The sequence below is a fragment of the Elgaria multicarinata genome, chromosome 3 (assembly GCF_023053635.1).
Source record: "Elgaria multicarinata webbii isolate HBS135686 ecotype San Diego chromosome 3, rElgMul1.1.pri, whole genome shotgun sequence".
In the NCBI taxonomy this organism is placed as follows: Eukaryota; Metazoa; Chordata; class Lepidosauria; order Squamata; family Anguidae; genus Elgaria; species Elgaria multicarinata.
Window position 1 is genome coordinate 32,798,809 of NC_086173.1, and position 17,040 is coordinate 32,815,848.

Below are 17,040 nucleotides of genomic sequence, written 5' to 3' on the forward strand. Positions count from 1 at the left end.
GATACACCAAGAACCACACATTGAAAATGAAAACAAAACAAAAGGTAACCAGCCCTGTTCGAACAAGAGCTAGCATCCAATGTTCTTTCTTGAAGATTAGTGAGATTTAAATGGCCCTGTTGCAAGGGAGAAAACAGAACGACTGGAACAGAAGCTGTGGTCTGGTGCCGTTTTTGCCTGCTTCTCCCTCATTCTCCTGAATTCCTTCCGTAGGGCTAAAAACTACACATGACTTTAATCAATCAGTCATCAATCTTCATGTACTTAAAACCAAAGGAGATCACAAAAGAGAAGAGGGGAAATGCCATGACTTGAATCATGTAGTTTGGCAGGGTAGTTTTTCAGAAATTGGCAGCAAGGGTCCCCTGATCTGAGTCAGGACCTACACATCAAAGTATGCAGTCCCTGCCCCCATTCCACAATGGGGGACCCTTGCCTGCAATTTGCATTGCTGAAAGAGGTCCCATTTGCTTTTTCGGCAATGCAAAGTACTGGCGTGCCCTCTCCCCAATCCAGACTGGGACTACAGTGGGGGAAATGCATTAAAGCCCCTTTGTTCCCATTCTAGGGTCCCAATTTGGATCAGGGCAATTTGTGGGAAACAACCCCACATATGTGATTAAAATGGCATGCATTTTGGCCGCTAAATAGCCCTATGTTGTGATAAGGGGCAGTCCATCTAGATGAGAAACAGGTGCCTATTAGTTCTTACAGCTACAGTCACCCAGAAGCTGTAAACACATATGGGATGGTTCATAGGCTTCAGTAATGCCCTACTCTCTGCAAGACCTTACTGAGCCTGCCATGCTGAATGTTCATATCTACTGGTTACCTGCCATCGGTACGATGAGGCTTAATTTAACATTTAACATTAACATTTTAATGGGCCTTAAGTTAACATTCCAGTCAAGAAATACAAGGTTAGTTCAACGAAGTTTTTAAAGTTAGTTACAAACATTTTAGGATACTTTATATCAGACTAGCCTGAGACTCAACAATAAGTCCAACCAGTGAAGGCTGGTGGCTCCGATTTCAGTGGGGCTGTGAATCAATTCTGGGTTTCAGTCAGAACCAGTCAGAATTCTAAAGCAGGTATCCAGGGTGCTGAAACCTATCCTCAAAATAGGTTCAGCACATTGGATAGCTCCTTGAGAGTTCTGGATGGTTCTGACTGAAACCCAGAATGGATTCACAGCCCCACTGAAATCGGAGCTACTAGCCTTCACTGAGTCCAAGAGGGGGCTTCAACAGAGAAGGGGGACATTCTGCAGATATACTTCTCCTTGAGTAAGCTATATGTTAGGAAATACATCTCCCCCAGATAAATTCATTTGCTCTGTTCCTCTACCTGCACTGATAATGCCTGAAAATTTAATTTCCAGCTTCACTTCCTTTCCCTTGTGTTGACTTACTAAGCCTTCTCTCTCTCTTCCCCCCTGATGACAGAAGCAGCAGGTGAGCACAGAAATTGTCACTGTGCTTGCTGAAGCAGCAGAGACACAAGAAAGGTGGATGTGTCACTTGTACTAAGCATCCGTTTTTTGGCTTAAGAGATATCAATGATCCCAAGGAAAAAGCAGAGGGTGTTAAAAATAACCACATAGCCCTGCTATTCCCTGATCCTCAGACATGTTTAAAGCAGGCAGAAGCACATCCAAAAGCATTTGTTTTATTACCACAGTTCAGTCTCAAATCCCATCAGTTCTAGAGAAAAGAGGGGGATTTTTTTAGCTGGTGTCTTAGCTTTATTGGTTATCATAGTTTTCAATGAAGTTAAAATTATGCTGATATTTTATGCGCTATGTTGGAAGCTGCCCTGGTTTTACAAAGGAGGTCATGGTATACATATGTAGACAGACAGGCAAACAAACAGCACTGCTGGGTGCTTTACAAAATCACACACTTTTGCAGCCCTAAGCAGGTAGCCAAAATGGGGAGGTTTAGTGGTGGGCCACTGAACATGATTGACGGGCTGTGTCCAGGCTGGTAGATTGCATATTGTGCAGGCTTAAGTTAGATAGATGATTGGATTCACTCAGTAAAAAGAAAATCCTTATAAATCTGATGATTTATCATGTCTTCAAGAAGAAATAGTCAAACTGGCAAGTATAGTACTTTCTTTCTGATATGTTTCTTTCAACACCAACGACTCGGCAGTACAGTGGACTATTATATTTTTCAGACACACAATATTCCTAATTGTGTGAATTAGTATTTTAAGAATATGTCTGCAGGAAGCAGGATGAAAGTTTCCACAAGACCTGAGGTGGGGCAAACCTATGAATTATGAAGCTAGATTAATGAGCTCCATGCTGAAATATATTCTGGAGCCCCACAGCTATTGGGCACATGCTCAAGCATACACTACCAAGACCATGTGATGCATGTACTCTGATTTCTGTATCCTCCTCTTTTCTCTTCTCTTGTTTTCTCTGCAGATGGAAAAGTGGCCACCATCATGTCATAAACTACCAGCTATCATGCCCTGTGATGGTCATGGTGGATTTAAAAAGTCAGGCCAGAGATGAGAGGAATGTTCTGTACAATATGATGTGCCTATAAAATTAAAAATACACCAAAGTCTCCAATGTGGCACTAGTTTACATAGGTTAATGACAGATGGGAATTATTCTTAAGATAGGAAAGGTACAGGAACCGCACATAATAAATCATAATTATCCTTCAATTCAAACTTTGGTAAAACAAAAACAAAAACATGTAACCAATTCTTCTGCCCAAAGCTCTGGAATTTTCGAATGCTGTAAAACATGTCTTTTTCCTTCCCTTAATATCAATGGTTAGTACAGCTGCTCACATAATGTCATACGGTAGCTAAAATAAAAGACTGATGTCACCAAGGTATAGAAATGAGCCAATGGAACTGAAGAAGAGTAATTTTGCATTCACATAGTTGGCTGCCTCAACTGTCAATGAGTTGGCTATGCCTTCATTCTTGCAGCTGGCTTTGAGCCAGCAAACCAATATATAAATATACTTTGCTCATAGTCAACTGCAATGATTTTTAAAAAGTGTACCATGGAATTTACAGTTGGATTACCAGTGTATAAAATGGACTGAGAAAATATACTTTCATTCAAAGATTGGTAGAAAGGTATTTTAAGAAGCCATGCTGTTTATTCTTTTTGTTTCTTGGACATATGTTTGTAATGGAAGCTGGCAGCCAATGCAAGGGAAAGTTCCATTCATTTCCATTTTAGAGGATTACTCAAAAACTAGGCAGCAATGGGATCACACATCTACATTGGGCATTGATACCATCCTCTCCTCCTTCACAACAAATAGCGTTCTTCCTTCCTCTTCCTCCCTGAACAAGAAGTAGAATCGGTGGAAAGATGGAAGAGGGGTTATTTAATTCTCAGCAAAGGGAACAGAAGCTAAGTGATGTACTTTTTCATTGTGATAGATGCCAATTGAGACATGCTTACATCATTCCACAAGTGCAAGCATGTTTTCAGGCTTTTTAGCATGAATAACCAACACAAAATGCCAATTGTATCCATGGATACATACACCAGGCCAGGTATTACTTCTTCCACATGGCTATAATCCTGGGTCAACTCAATGCCCCACATGGAATGATATATTAACCAGTTCTCTACGGTCAGTCTAGACACAGACACGTACAGGACCTCTGCAGGGTAGCTGTGATCTAGCTAAAGTAAGACATGACTGAGGCCCAACAAAAAGCAAATTAAGTTAGGCACAAAAAACTTCTTCCCCTGATTCCAAGATGATGTGAAGTCCAATCCTAACCAGTTTTACTCAAGTAACTGTGATTGATTTCCAATGGAACTTCACTGAAGAGGATCGCAGCTTCAGTCACAACTAAAGTTTAGATGGACGAGGGTGACTGTATTCAATTAGAAAATCCCATCCAACATTTTAAAAGGCTGATGACAGGGACAGGACCTTATCTACTCTGTAGTGCTAATGCAAAACACATTAGTAACAATAGGGTGACCATATGAAAAGGAGGACAGGGCTCCTGTATCTTTAACTGTAATGTAGAAAAGGGAATTTCAGCAGGTGTCAATTGAAGAGGGTGAAATTCTCTCTTCATCAACACAATTAAAGTTGTAGAAGCCCTGCCCTCTTTTGTATCTGGCCACTCTACTATAGCTAGTGTAGCTTTAACTGTTGTGATGAAGAGGGAATTTCACCCACTTCAATTGACACCTGTTGCAATTCCCTTTTCTACAGTACTGTTAAAGATACAGGAGCCCTGTCCTCCTTTTCATATGGTCGCCCTAAGTAACAACAGCTGAAAATGGGATGCACTACATCAAAAGGGTGAGTGAAACAGTCACATTGGAAAGGCCATTACTGTTTCCATCCCCCTACAAACACTATTTGGTAGAAGATTAAAGAATATGCAAGTTGAGGTTTTGTGCAGCTTTCCTCCCTTTCTAAACAGAAGAGTTTTATATCCGACCATTTTTAATACAACTATGAGTAACAAGTGAAGAAGGAGAGCACAATCTTTTAAGAATACTGGGACTAGGGCAGCAGGGGTTGGACTCGATGGCCTTATAGGCCCCTTCCAACTCTACTATACTATGATTCTATAATCAAACAATAAGTCTTGGTTCATTCAAAACTTGCTCCAATTATATGCTGGCTGATCTTCAGTATTCTTCACTGGAATTACAAATGGGGGGCAGGGCTTTACTGGGACCGTGGTGGGGACTCCAAGCTGGTGGCACTCTTCCCACCATAGATCAGACCATCCCACCACCTCTGACAGACCCTTGGAGTTGGCTAGTATGGTATAGAGAACCCATTCATGCCCTCAAAAACCTAGGTTCCATAGCAGACCCTAGATGGAATCTACCACCCATGGGGTACAAAGACCCATTATATTGAAGTGCTTTGGTCCACCATGAATATACAGTATCATAAAGGACCTCTATGGAATCTGAAGCTTCAGGCTGTAGGCCCTCACCACTCCTATCATCCCCAACTGCCCTGCCCCCCAACCCGGACAGTTGAGAGCGCAAGATTGAAGAAAGGACATTATTTCTATGCCAAAAGCTGCAGGTTCAGATGCGATGATGATGATGGTGATTATTAATTGCATTTTTATACCGCCCAATAGGCGGTTCCCTGGGCAGTTCACAAAAACTAAAACAATTCAAAGTGTAAAACAGTATAAAAGCATGATATAAAATACACATTAAAACGAATTAAAACATACCATGCATGATTAAAACATCCTGTAAGATGGATGGTGCATTCAAAATACTTGGGCATAATAGGGACTATATTTTCTATGTCATTGAATCAGCTGCTTTTTAAATCTGTTTTTCCATATTTTTTCTAAACAGAGGTAGACTTGCCCAAGCCCACCCAGTAAAATTCCCAAAGCAATATTTATATTTATTCATTTATTTATGACATTTATGCACTGCCTTTTTACAAATGACACCAAAGCACTGTGCAATGATTCAGATAAAAACAATTCTTAGATAAAAACATACACACAACAAAACCGTATTATAACTGCATTGAAACACTGAAACAACAACACTAGTCACAGTTTAAAAGTCCAGATTAAACTGATGTGTCTGAATTCTTTTCTGAAAAGTTGAAAGTGTGTGGAGCAAAGACAAGTTGCTTACTGTAGTTCTTTGAGTGGTCATCTGTGCATTCACACTTAATGGGCTCTGCGCCTTCACAGAGCCTCGCTTTGGACACTTCTATAGCTGAGGAACATTTTTGGGTGGGAACTCTCCCCCATCATCATACTGTACAATAACATGCTGCAGCATTCCCACCTTAATCCTCAGTTCCTTGAGACCGTAACTGATCTTAGAAAGAAACCGAGGATCCACTCAGTTCTGTTATCAACATAATTAACATCGACACCTAAGTGGTGACGGGAGGGGGGTTGCGTGAATGACCACTCGAAGAACTACAGTTACAAGTAAGCAACCTGTCTTTCTTCTTCGTGGTCTCTGTGCATCACACATATGGGTGATTAATGAGCTAACTTACCAGTGGAGGGTAAGGTGTCCTACTATAATACTGATGATAGGACAGTTCTGCCGAATCAACAGTCAGAACGACGTGAATTTAGCCGCCTTTCTTAGGAAGCATGGCAATCCATTTGTAAAGGCAAATGATGGCTTTTTAGCTTTTACAATTGTGTGTGCATTTGTGTTTCAAAGTACTATTTTCTGCCCTTTCATATCTGGTACTACATTCTTAGGACATGGCATACTTTTACAACTCTTGTGTAGAATTTTGGAGACCACTAGGAGGCTTCCCTCCTGCTTACCTTTTCCAAACAGAAGTATTTATTTTCTTTCTCTATTTTACTCAGTGTTCCAAATGGCATGTAGATAATTCACATCTACAGACAAATGTCTATTAGAATCTATTTTGTTCTCCCTTGTCATTATTGCAGTCTGAGGAATTAATGATTTTGTAGAACAGCATGGATCCAATTTGGAGTTAGCACAAACAAACACACTTACCAATAACAGACTGGAGTGGGCTTTGAAAGACAATTAAATGACGAGTGCCATTAAAGAAATAAATGGGTTCACAGTGCATAGCATAGTGGAGGCAGCAACATAAAGATCCGCAATAGACAGGAATAAAACTTTAGTTAACAGAGCTGCCACAAAGAATTTATCCCCCCACTGACAATGGCATAAGAAAATATAAAAAAGCTACATCAATAACTATCCCACCCAAGTCACCACAACACAGCACAGGTTGTGTTTGTAACTCAACACCCAATTAGAGCACACCACCACTAGTATATAAACCCCTCACACAAACCGTAACTCAGATGATAGGATGGGTGACATAGGCCTATAGACACATCTTGTGCACACTAAAGCTCACAAGGGGGAACTCTGGTGGTGGGAAACAGGGAGACAAATTAGCCTGTTTCCCGAACACACACAGAACATTGCTAACACTGTTGTCTAGAAACCTATCTTACTAGGGCTCCTTTATCTTTAGGAGTTGTATAGAAAAGGGATTTTTAGCAGGTGTCATTTGTATGCATGCAAAACCTGGAGAAATTCCCTCTTCATCACAACAATTAAAGATAAAGGAGCCCTGCCCTCTTGACCAGATACAAAAGAAGCCAGTGCTCCTGCAGCTCTAACTGTTGTGATGTAGAAGGAATTTCACCAGGTGCTGCATGCATATAAATGACACCTGCTGAAATTCCCTTTTCTATACAACTGTTAAGGATACAGGAGTCCTGCCCTCCTTTTCATATGGTCACCCTAAGATTGACCTACCCAATGGCCAGTAGCAGTGACAAGGATGCTCCCATCTATTCATTCATGAGGTTGTTAGCCTGGTTGCTTCAGGCAGACCCTTACACCCTTGCAACCGGTTAGCTACATCTCTGAATACCATCCTACAATCTGTCGTGTCTTTTGGTGTCCACAATTTATGCCTCTCGAAGCCTTTATGGCATTGCATTTAGCTTTTATGTAAAAGCCGTGATGGTCATGCGGTTATCTAGAGGCATTAGCATCGTGATTTTCTTCAAGTTGAGTAGGTGGAAGTAATGAATGGAGTGCTTTAATGATGTACACAGAGCTCTCTCACTTTCTCTCTCTCTCTCTGCGGTTTCAATTCCCAGTTTCAATAAACTAGCTTGAGATTTTATCGTAGGCACCAGTAATTATATAAGCCACGAATAATTGCTGTGCAAATACAACCTGATTGGCTTTTATATTATGTCTGGGCTTCATTTTCAGGCTTAAATATATGAAAATCGCCTTCATGAATGAGCTTAACTAGACGCTAGATCAACCTTTCTCTTCCTGTGTCCTCCACTCCCAAATCTGGAATGATTTAGAGTCAATTCATGCAACCCCTTTAGCCCAGAGAGATGTCGGCTACTGTGGGCTACTGTGCTTTCAGTCATTGTCTAACCTACTTACCTCCAGAAGCCCCATTGTGCCATGTTTACAGCCACTCAGTGCTGTCTCTCATGAGAGGGATGCAGTCAAAGGAAGAAGACCTCACAAACGCAATAGGGGAGGGCTATGGAAGAACCTAGAACATGGAGGGAGCAGCCTTACAACATCCTTATGACCTGTTCTAACGATCCACACTAATGTCAAAAGGCTCCCCTCATCCTGAACCCAGAGATAAGAAGACCCGGGGGGCGGGGAAGGACAATTTGTTGGGGGGGAATGTTCCTCCCACCATTTTTCCCCCCAAGGACCATTTTTGTTCACAGCTTTGGTTATGGAATATTTTCTTTTATAATGATGAATAAAATATTTAAGACAAGGTGTTTAGATATTGCTACCCAGCCTTTACTCTCCCCAAATGATTTCTAAATGCTATGTAATAAAACTTTTATAGAAAGGCTAGAGAAGTAAAATTTCTTATAATGTAGCTAATGAGATAATGTAGCTATGAGATAATGTAGCTATGAGGGGAGACTTTTTTTTTAATCCTCTCTAAAAGATTCCCAGCATAGTTATTTCTTCCATTCCTTATTACAATTATTGATATAATTTATCTTTTACCAATAAAGATGGGTTATAAATGCTCCAAGTCATGCTCAGCTTCCCATCATGTGAGCAGAATTATCATATCATAATGTCCTGTGTTCTATAAAGTCCTGCATTTCTAGGTTTGTTCTGGTTAGATGCTGTAGCAGTCAATTAATACCTTTCTAATCTAAAGTCTACATGTGAAAGAAACACTGTATGTTATCTCTAGCAGGATCTACACTAGTGCTTTAAAGCGCTTTAAAGCGCTTTCTAACAGTTTTGACAACTATTGGGGTCCAGGACACACTCCATATATCGTTTTCAAAATTGTTATAAAGCGCTTTAAAGCGCTTTACAGCAGTAGTGTAGATCCGGCCTCTGTCACTGCCACCAGATACGACAGAACAGCATGTGGGTTATCCCACCAACGTTCCTTTTTAAAAGATGAACTTTGAGTCTCAGGTCTATGGAACTCACTGACTAATAAAGTTCCCAATTAGACCTCGTTGCTAGGGAATGCCCTTTCAGCTATAAAATATGTGACTGCTGCCACTAGCATAAACCCTCCCTACCTTAAAAAATCAAATCAAATCAGTAGCTTGGTTTTTATGGCGTAGACATGGGATTGACACCACCACTAGAGACAAACTTCCAAAATAAACAAAAAAAGGTGTTTATTAATGGAAATTATATATGAACAAGAATAAAATGTCACTCTTCAAATAATAGGTTGAGATTGCTTAAAAGTCCTTAACTAAAATATGGTTGCTTACCATCGCTAAACCGAGTCTTTCCCAGCAAAATAAAATCTCAATAGCTTTTCTTTCAGACCAGATCCCTAAAATCCACCCCATTTGCAGAAATTGTGTAAAAATGTGCAAATTCCCCCTACACTTTAGCCTATGGGGAAAATGTGCAGTTTGGGGTGGTTGTTTAATATATATATATATATATATATATATATATATATATATATATATATATCTCACATTTTCTATGATGAAATTTGTGCAAAATTCCCAAAGGTTCAAAAAATGGTTTGCAAATCTTCATAATCCGCCCAATAGGGGAAAAGCTGGTCTGCTATGGAATCTGCAGATCAGATTCATAAAAACCAGAACTCATTTGGTTCCATTGGGGATTTCTCGGACATCTTAACTTTGATTACTTCTGCACTCGGCAGAGTTAGGAGTCTGGGGTTTCAAGTTGGAGACTCTAGTGGCAAGGCCATGCTCCTTAGGTCCTTGTGTTAGCTTGCAAACAGAGGGATTTGCTGGCCTGATCTTAGCTGTACTATTGTGCCACTATAGCAGATTCCCAAAGGCTGTACTGCAGTTCCCAGTCCAGCAGGGAGCAAGTAACACAACTGATCACTTCTGAGCCAATAAAATTGGACTAACTCATCAAAAGCAACATTGCTTGGCTGTAGCCTGAGGTGTTCACAGACTACCTTTCCTTACTGGACTGCCTCTCTCTACATCACCTGCTCTCATAAGCAGCACAGCAGCTGCTTCAACCTGGAGAATCACATGCTGCTGAGGAGTGTGTGAATTAAACACCCTCATGAGCAGAGCACCTACCCAGATGATCACCCTGCCAGGAAGAAGGGCACCAAATAGGTGAGAAAGAGCTCACAATTGGTCCTACCCACATTACTGTTCAATTAATGCATTCCCCAGTAGCATGGGACCGTGCCATGTGTATGTGTGTGCGTATGTGAAGGAGAGACAGACAGAAAGAAACAGAGAGAAGGTGGCAATGGTAAATTATGTTCCCACAAGCTAGATGGCTGCTTAATCAAACAACTTCTTTATCAGAGATTCATGGTTCACCATGCATCTCGTACGTGTCATGCTAAAACCACTATGTAGATCTTAAATAGGGTGACCATATGAAAAGGAGGACAGAGCTCCTGTATCTTTAACAGTTGCATAGAAAAGGGAATTTCAGCAGGTGTCATTTGTATATATGGAGAACCTGGTGAAATTCCCTCTTCATCACAATAGTTAAAGCTGCAGGAGCTATAGTAGAGTGACCAGATTTAAAAGAGGGCAGGGCATCTGCAGCTTTAACTGTTGTGATGAAGAGGGAATTTCACCAGGTTCTCCATATATACAAATGACACCTGCTGAAATTCCCTTTTCAATACAACTGTTGAAGATACCGGAGCCCTGTCCTCCTTTTCATATGGTCACCCTATCTTAAACTCATGAGCACTAAAGCAGCAGATTTTCACAAAGGCAAATTGTATGATGTCCCTACCTGGAGAGGCTTTCATGTCCATCCCTTTCTGCAACAGTTTGTATTAAAAAGACAGCAGGTACACTCACCCTTTAATTGGTAATTACAATACTGCCTTATTCCTTGGCAAATTTGTACATATTTGTACAATAGGAATTCCATATCAGAACAGACAGCTAAATGTTTGTATGTGAGCTCCATTAAAAATGTGATATATTAACTAGCTTTGCATTGGACAGAAATGACTTCAAACAGTAAAGCAGGTGACAGAAGATCTGTATTCAAATAAATTGACTGTGGCTTTTAATGACTTCATGGTTGGTGGAATAGTTTGGTCATTTTAATTATATCCATGCCTCAAAGGCCTACATTTTATGGGTATGTGCTTAATATATCCCTGTGTATAAATTAGCCCCACACTTAGGCACATCACCTTAGTCTTTCCTTATTCCTTCCTTGCGGTAACAGCAACACACTTTTTCCAAGTAAACCATTTAGGCTATTTAGTATGCCAGAGCTCTTTTTGTAGGAATTGCAGACAGGAAGAATTGTCAAGATTTGTACAGTGGTTGCAGTTTCCTTTGAGTGGTATGTGCCTGTTCCAACTTGAATTTAACCATTTGAGACATTTTATCATTCACTTTTTTATTTCACAGTGAGTATTAATTCTTTTTTTGGAATGCCAAGCTTAGCCCTATCCTTGAGTTTATTTTTGAAGAGTGGTGATGGTGTTGTTTACCAGCTCTTTTTAACCATTTCAGAGTCTGGAGACTAAGTTTTTAATATTTAATTTATATATTTTATTTCTTTTCATCACCGATCTTGGTAGACTCTTTATTGGAGCCCCTTTTGTTTCCAAGGCACTGCTGTACTGGTACTCTTTTCCACACACAAATGATGCTCTGTGATCTCACATTCAAGAATACAGAACATAATGGAATCAAATAAAACACCAATGAATAGGGTCGTATTTGCGAGATGGAACAACTATTAGGTGGATTCTATGATTCTATGAGATATGTAGAAGGATCGTATGTGCTTTATCATCCATATTTGTAGCATAAGCACATGCCATAAGACACAATTGCTGGAGAATTCAGGTGTCATGCTACTGTTTCAGATTCTTTAAAGACAAATAACAACAACACAAACTACAGGAAATGCACGTGCACCTGCACAGCTGTGCAGGAATACAGGAATGGTTTTATGGATACTATCACAGCTGTGCAGCTGTGTAGGTGCACACTGAAAATTAGGGTCCAAATTAACAACAACAACAACAGGCCAATCATCCCTATTGTTAGAGAGGAAATAGAGAACATTCATGAATTTCCTGCCTGCAAATTTTTCCTCCCTGCCCAATGTCAAAGGTGAAGATGAGGGGAGAAAAGTTGCAAAGCAGGTTCTATAGCTCTGAAGCTATGGAGAGAGCAATTCTATGGCCATTAGACAGTGTCAGGGGGGCATATGATTGTTCACTTTACTGGCTACAAGGTCAGAGACAGGGTTCCAACCTTGGAGACAGTAAACAGCAGTCCCCTCCCCCTCGGAGCCGATGTGGAGAGAATCACACCGGCTACCTCTCTGCACTTAAAGACCTGAGCGTGGAGACAGAGAAAAGGGGGAGGCGGCTGTTTCTGGGGTAGAGAGGGGAGGAGACTGACTTACGAAGCTTCCTATATTAGGCCCAGTTGTCTTCCCTCCCGCTCCAAAGCACTGTGGCTAGATGGGTAAAATCACCAGTCTAGCAAAAATGCAGGGAACTCAGCATGGAGATGAGGGTCACCTCCATGCTCTGGTGGCCTTGCCTTAGGATACTTGGCAGTCTCCAACTTCGGAAGCTGGCAAATATCAACATAGGACAGTGCCTGAAGTTATATGTGTTCCAAACTACTGTTTATTTTTTATTACTGCTTGACTGGAACACATATAAACCACAACCACCAGGGGGAAAAGTCATTAAAGTGGTCTGGGGGGGGGAATGGAATATTAAGGGAGGCATTGCATCAGGGCAATTGCTTGGGGAAGGTGTTGCATGCCACACAAGTGGTCTGATCATTGCAGTACCTAGTCAAAAACCTAGTGTAGATTGGCCCCTTGTCATGCTCTTGGGTCTTAAATCGTACATGACCTAACTTACCTTGTGCTATAAAACTCTTAGGGCAGTATCCAATATTGCTGCCGCCCTTCCACTGTTTCTGTTGCACTACGAGGATCCACTGCTTGCACACCAGACACTAGCACTTCTGACAATAATCCCGGAAACAAGCAGACATACTCATTTGTGGCAGCATAGCTCCCTTCCAAAAGCTCTACTGACCTGCCCTGTTCTGGAAAAGAGTGTTTCACTTGTTTTTGATCACTGTAGGATCTGCTAGCTTCCTGTTGTGCTAGTGGTGGGTCATGCTAGTACATAGGCAAGGTTGGATGGGCATTGCAAGAAAATCTGGACCTTTTTGGACTTGCTGGATTTCCCCAGAGCTCCCAGCTCAGCTTTCATGTGCGAACTGAGATACTGGCTCCCCCCCCCCAAAACCTAGGAACTTTCTCAGGTTTCCCCCTTTAAATCACCATTTATACTAATTGCAGCCACAATTTGCATATTTTACACAAATTGTGGCCACAATTTTCTTAATTGTGTGCAAATTGCATGTGCAATTTGCACAAATTAACAGCCAGAAATTATGTAAATTACAATTTAAGGAGGGGGGGCGAACACTGAAAGAAAAGTAAGCTGGCCTAACTTCATACTGATAGAGTTGGGCCAGCTTGCGGGTAAGTGAGCAGGAGTCCAGAGGGATAAGCTGCTGTAAGCTTGGCGAACTTCACCCCCCGCACCCTCCGGATGGATTCTTCCGAATCCCTACCCATAGCTAGTACCACTATTACTTCATAATGAATACATTGCTTTTTCCACACTTGCCAAATTTAGCCCTCTGCTGGAAGGAAGAATCCTACCCATAGTGATCCTGAGGCCTATGCACCACTCTTGATTGATGGATAGTTTGGAAATAAGGCTGTCAGTGCCCTCAAAATTGCATCCAATCAATATTCTGCCTGATGGCTTGAATCCATTTCTCAATTAATCCAACTACTCTCTAGAAGACCTCTAGTGATAGAGATCCAGTCCCACCACTGTAGAACTGTATGTGGTATTTTGAAGACTTTTTAAAGAGGTGTCTTTTGATTACTCATCTTTCTTATATATAATATTTTATTGATTGCATAGCCTTTATAATTAATATTTATTGTATTTCAAAGATCTGTTGTGGCATGAACTCTAGTAGGCAGATGTGTAAACTAGACTAAAAAGATAGTTTTACAAATATTGGGGTGGAGTATTTGGACTCTCCCTGCTCTCTCCACCTCAGCCCATAGTATTCAGAGTATCCTCCAACCAGGAGAACTACATGTACACAGTCCCAGCTGCTGCATGTACAACTGTGGTGGATTGGGGCCTTAACTTATTGTACTTCTACACCATCTGTTTTATGGTTCTCCTGTCTCTTGTAGCTCTAGGCAGGATCATAGTTAATGCTCTGCTGCAAGCACACAGTTATTACATGTCACAGCAACAGCTGCAGATCAACCTCCATCATGTTCCTACACTAAAATTATTCTGCATACCACTGAGCTTGAACTGTAGTTAATTGCAGCCAAATGTAGACTGTTTTATTTCCATGGGGTATTTCAGTTCCATGGGTTGTTTTGTGTGTGTGTGTGTGTGTGTGTGTGATTTTTTGCTTCTCCTTTTACAGGCAGGTGTAAGAAGGGAAGCAAGCAGGTAAACAATTAATGTTAGAAAGCAAATCAGTCAGAAGGTGGTAGCCATGCCTCAGTAAATAAGGTTTGAAATATAAGCTGGGCGTAAACTCAGTAATTATAGTTTTCCATTCAAATGCAACCACCCAAATCCTGAATCAGCAAGAGCCCTGAACAGCCAACTCCAATGCATATATGAGGCCACACATGTCACCCCCAATGCTGTCTGCTCCATTATCAGTCTACCCATATTAAGTGGGAAGGTCAGCAAAAGGCTTCTACTTGTGTCCATGTGATCAGGGCTTCTATGCTGCTTTATTGGGATTGCTGATTGTTGGGAGACATCTACAAGCATTCAGCTGAATGCTCATAGACACCCCCTTCAGACCTTCCCACTCCACCATGAGGGCATCACTTGTGGAGAGACTCTGCTTGAAGAGACAAGATGAGAAGTTCTAGATGGAGCCAGAAGCTTCCTTGTGAGAATAGGTCTACTTGCATGTAAGGGGTTGGCTTACAAAAAGGACCTTTTCAGCTGCATTCACTAACAGCTCACAGCCAAGGCTGAGGTGTAGCTCTGACAGCCTCTACATAAAAATAGCTGTGAAAGGCTGAGAGAGTAGCTGGAAACAATGTCGACTATACCTTCCTGAATCCAGCTTCCCTAGCCTGATTCCTGGCGTGAGTGCTTCTGGACTGAACTCTAGTCCTCTTTCTGCTTGATCCTCATCTATTGTGTTGCCATAGAGCCTGTGACCTGGACTGTCAAGGCCTTGCCTTTTACCAGATTCCTGATTGTGCCGCTGACTACCTTGAAACTCTCGAACCTGCAATTGCTAGGCTCAGACTCTGGAAATGTGACAGTTGATAACCAAAGGAGAGGCTGGCTTAGCTGGTTTGCTCCACTCTCTTCCCTTTCACAATGGCCTGGTTCAGACAACACGCTAAACCATGCTGCTTAACTACAAAATGGTTAAGGGAATGCATTAAGGTTACAAAAGAGCATTCTTGTTCTGAGTGGCACCTAAGATGCCCTAGAATGTGAGCAGGTATTTCATGGATCTATTTTATGCCTTGTCATTTTAAGAACAGCTTGTTGTGCTAGGTGCAATGTACCCCAGAGCTGCTTTCAGCTATGCATTTCCTTACTCAAGATTTAAAAAGTTGAGTATAGTGAATCAGCCAACCACTTACGCTGATGTATAGCGAACTCGGAGGGGGGGTGATTTCTGAATTGACCCTCAAGCTGGTATCAAGCAAGGGAGTGAATGAATGAGGGAGCAGATGGCTGCACAATCTATTTTCTTCTCGGTTATATTTTAATTTTTTCGAAGTGTAAATCAGCCATTTTGTGCAGCCTTGACTGATTGAGGAATAAGCTGCAGAGGACATTGTTGGCTACTGCACCAAGCAGATGGGTTCTCTTACAACCTTATGGTTACAGGGACTTTACTCTATTTCTGTTCCCCTCCCTTTAAGTCTTCCACAGCTTATGCTCTGTTTGTAAGCACGTAAAAGGTTGTGTCCTTTTCCTTCTTCTTTCAGAGGTGTTGGATAATCCAATCAGACACATATTTCTGGAAAGTAAATTGCAATTATTTTTTAATAGTGCTTTCTCAAGTAAATTCCCTTAGGGGCAATCGTTATTTTGTTTGTTCACACACCAACCATGTAGCGTGGTCAGTATTCCTATTTTAGAGACAAGAACACTGAAGTTCTGACCAGCCAGTTCCAAGCCCACTCAACAATTTAGCAATTCCAATATCACTTTTAACCATAATATATCTCAATGGTCTTTTGTGTCACACCCTCCTAAAGACTACACAATTTCTGATGATGGAACTTTAGGTTGACCTGTAAAACAAATGTGGGCGCAGGGAGAGCATTTGTAAGTGGAATTTAGAAGATGGGAGGTCAGGATGCTTAGACCCATTCATACTCACTGATTTTCCCACAGAAAATGATGAATTAGAACAAGAAAGCATCTAAGGGGCATTATTGTTTCACTAATAATGCAAAATATGTGTAAGAAACGTATTTTAAAAACTTCATTTCTTCCTTTAAATATTCCAAAATGAAAGAACAAGGCTTCTGCTTCCCCCAACGTAGCCAAGAAAACAGCCATTTGGGGAAAGAATGTTACAACCTTATTTATTGTTTGGGATAATTTAACTGGTAAGATCATGTTTGATTATGTTTATAACACTTCTTTGTTATTATTTGTATTTTAAAAATAGGGATGGGTGAACTTACCCACGTCCAATTCATTGGATGCTCGCCCCATTGCCATCTGCCCCCACTTGTTGGGCCCGTGTGAGCTTCTTTCGATGCTCAGCAAAGCCCGATGAGCGCTCTGCAGCTGTCCACCCTTGCGCTGGAAATTACTCACTTCCCCCATTGTGTAAATGGTGTCTGTAAAGACGCCATTTACACAACAGAGGAAATGCACATTTTCTGCAGCATCCATTGTGTGCAACAGTGGAGGATCTAGAAATTGTGCATTTCCCCTCATTGCTTAAATGGCAACCATGAAGCCCCC

The 17,040-nt window shown here is 41.2% G+C and overlaps 1 protein-coding gene across 2 annotated transcripts in view; it reads right to left on the reverse strand.

Annotated features, from left to right (window-relative positions):
* CA10 (carbonic anhydrase 10) overlaps window positions 1-17,040 on the reverse strand; it is a 321,453-nt gene that overhangs the window by 182,692 nt on the left and 121,721 nt on the right. The window lies entirely within an intron of this gene.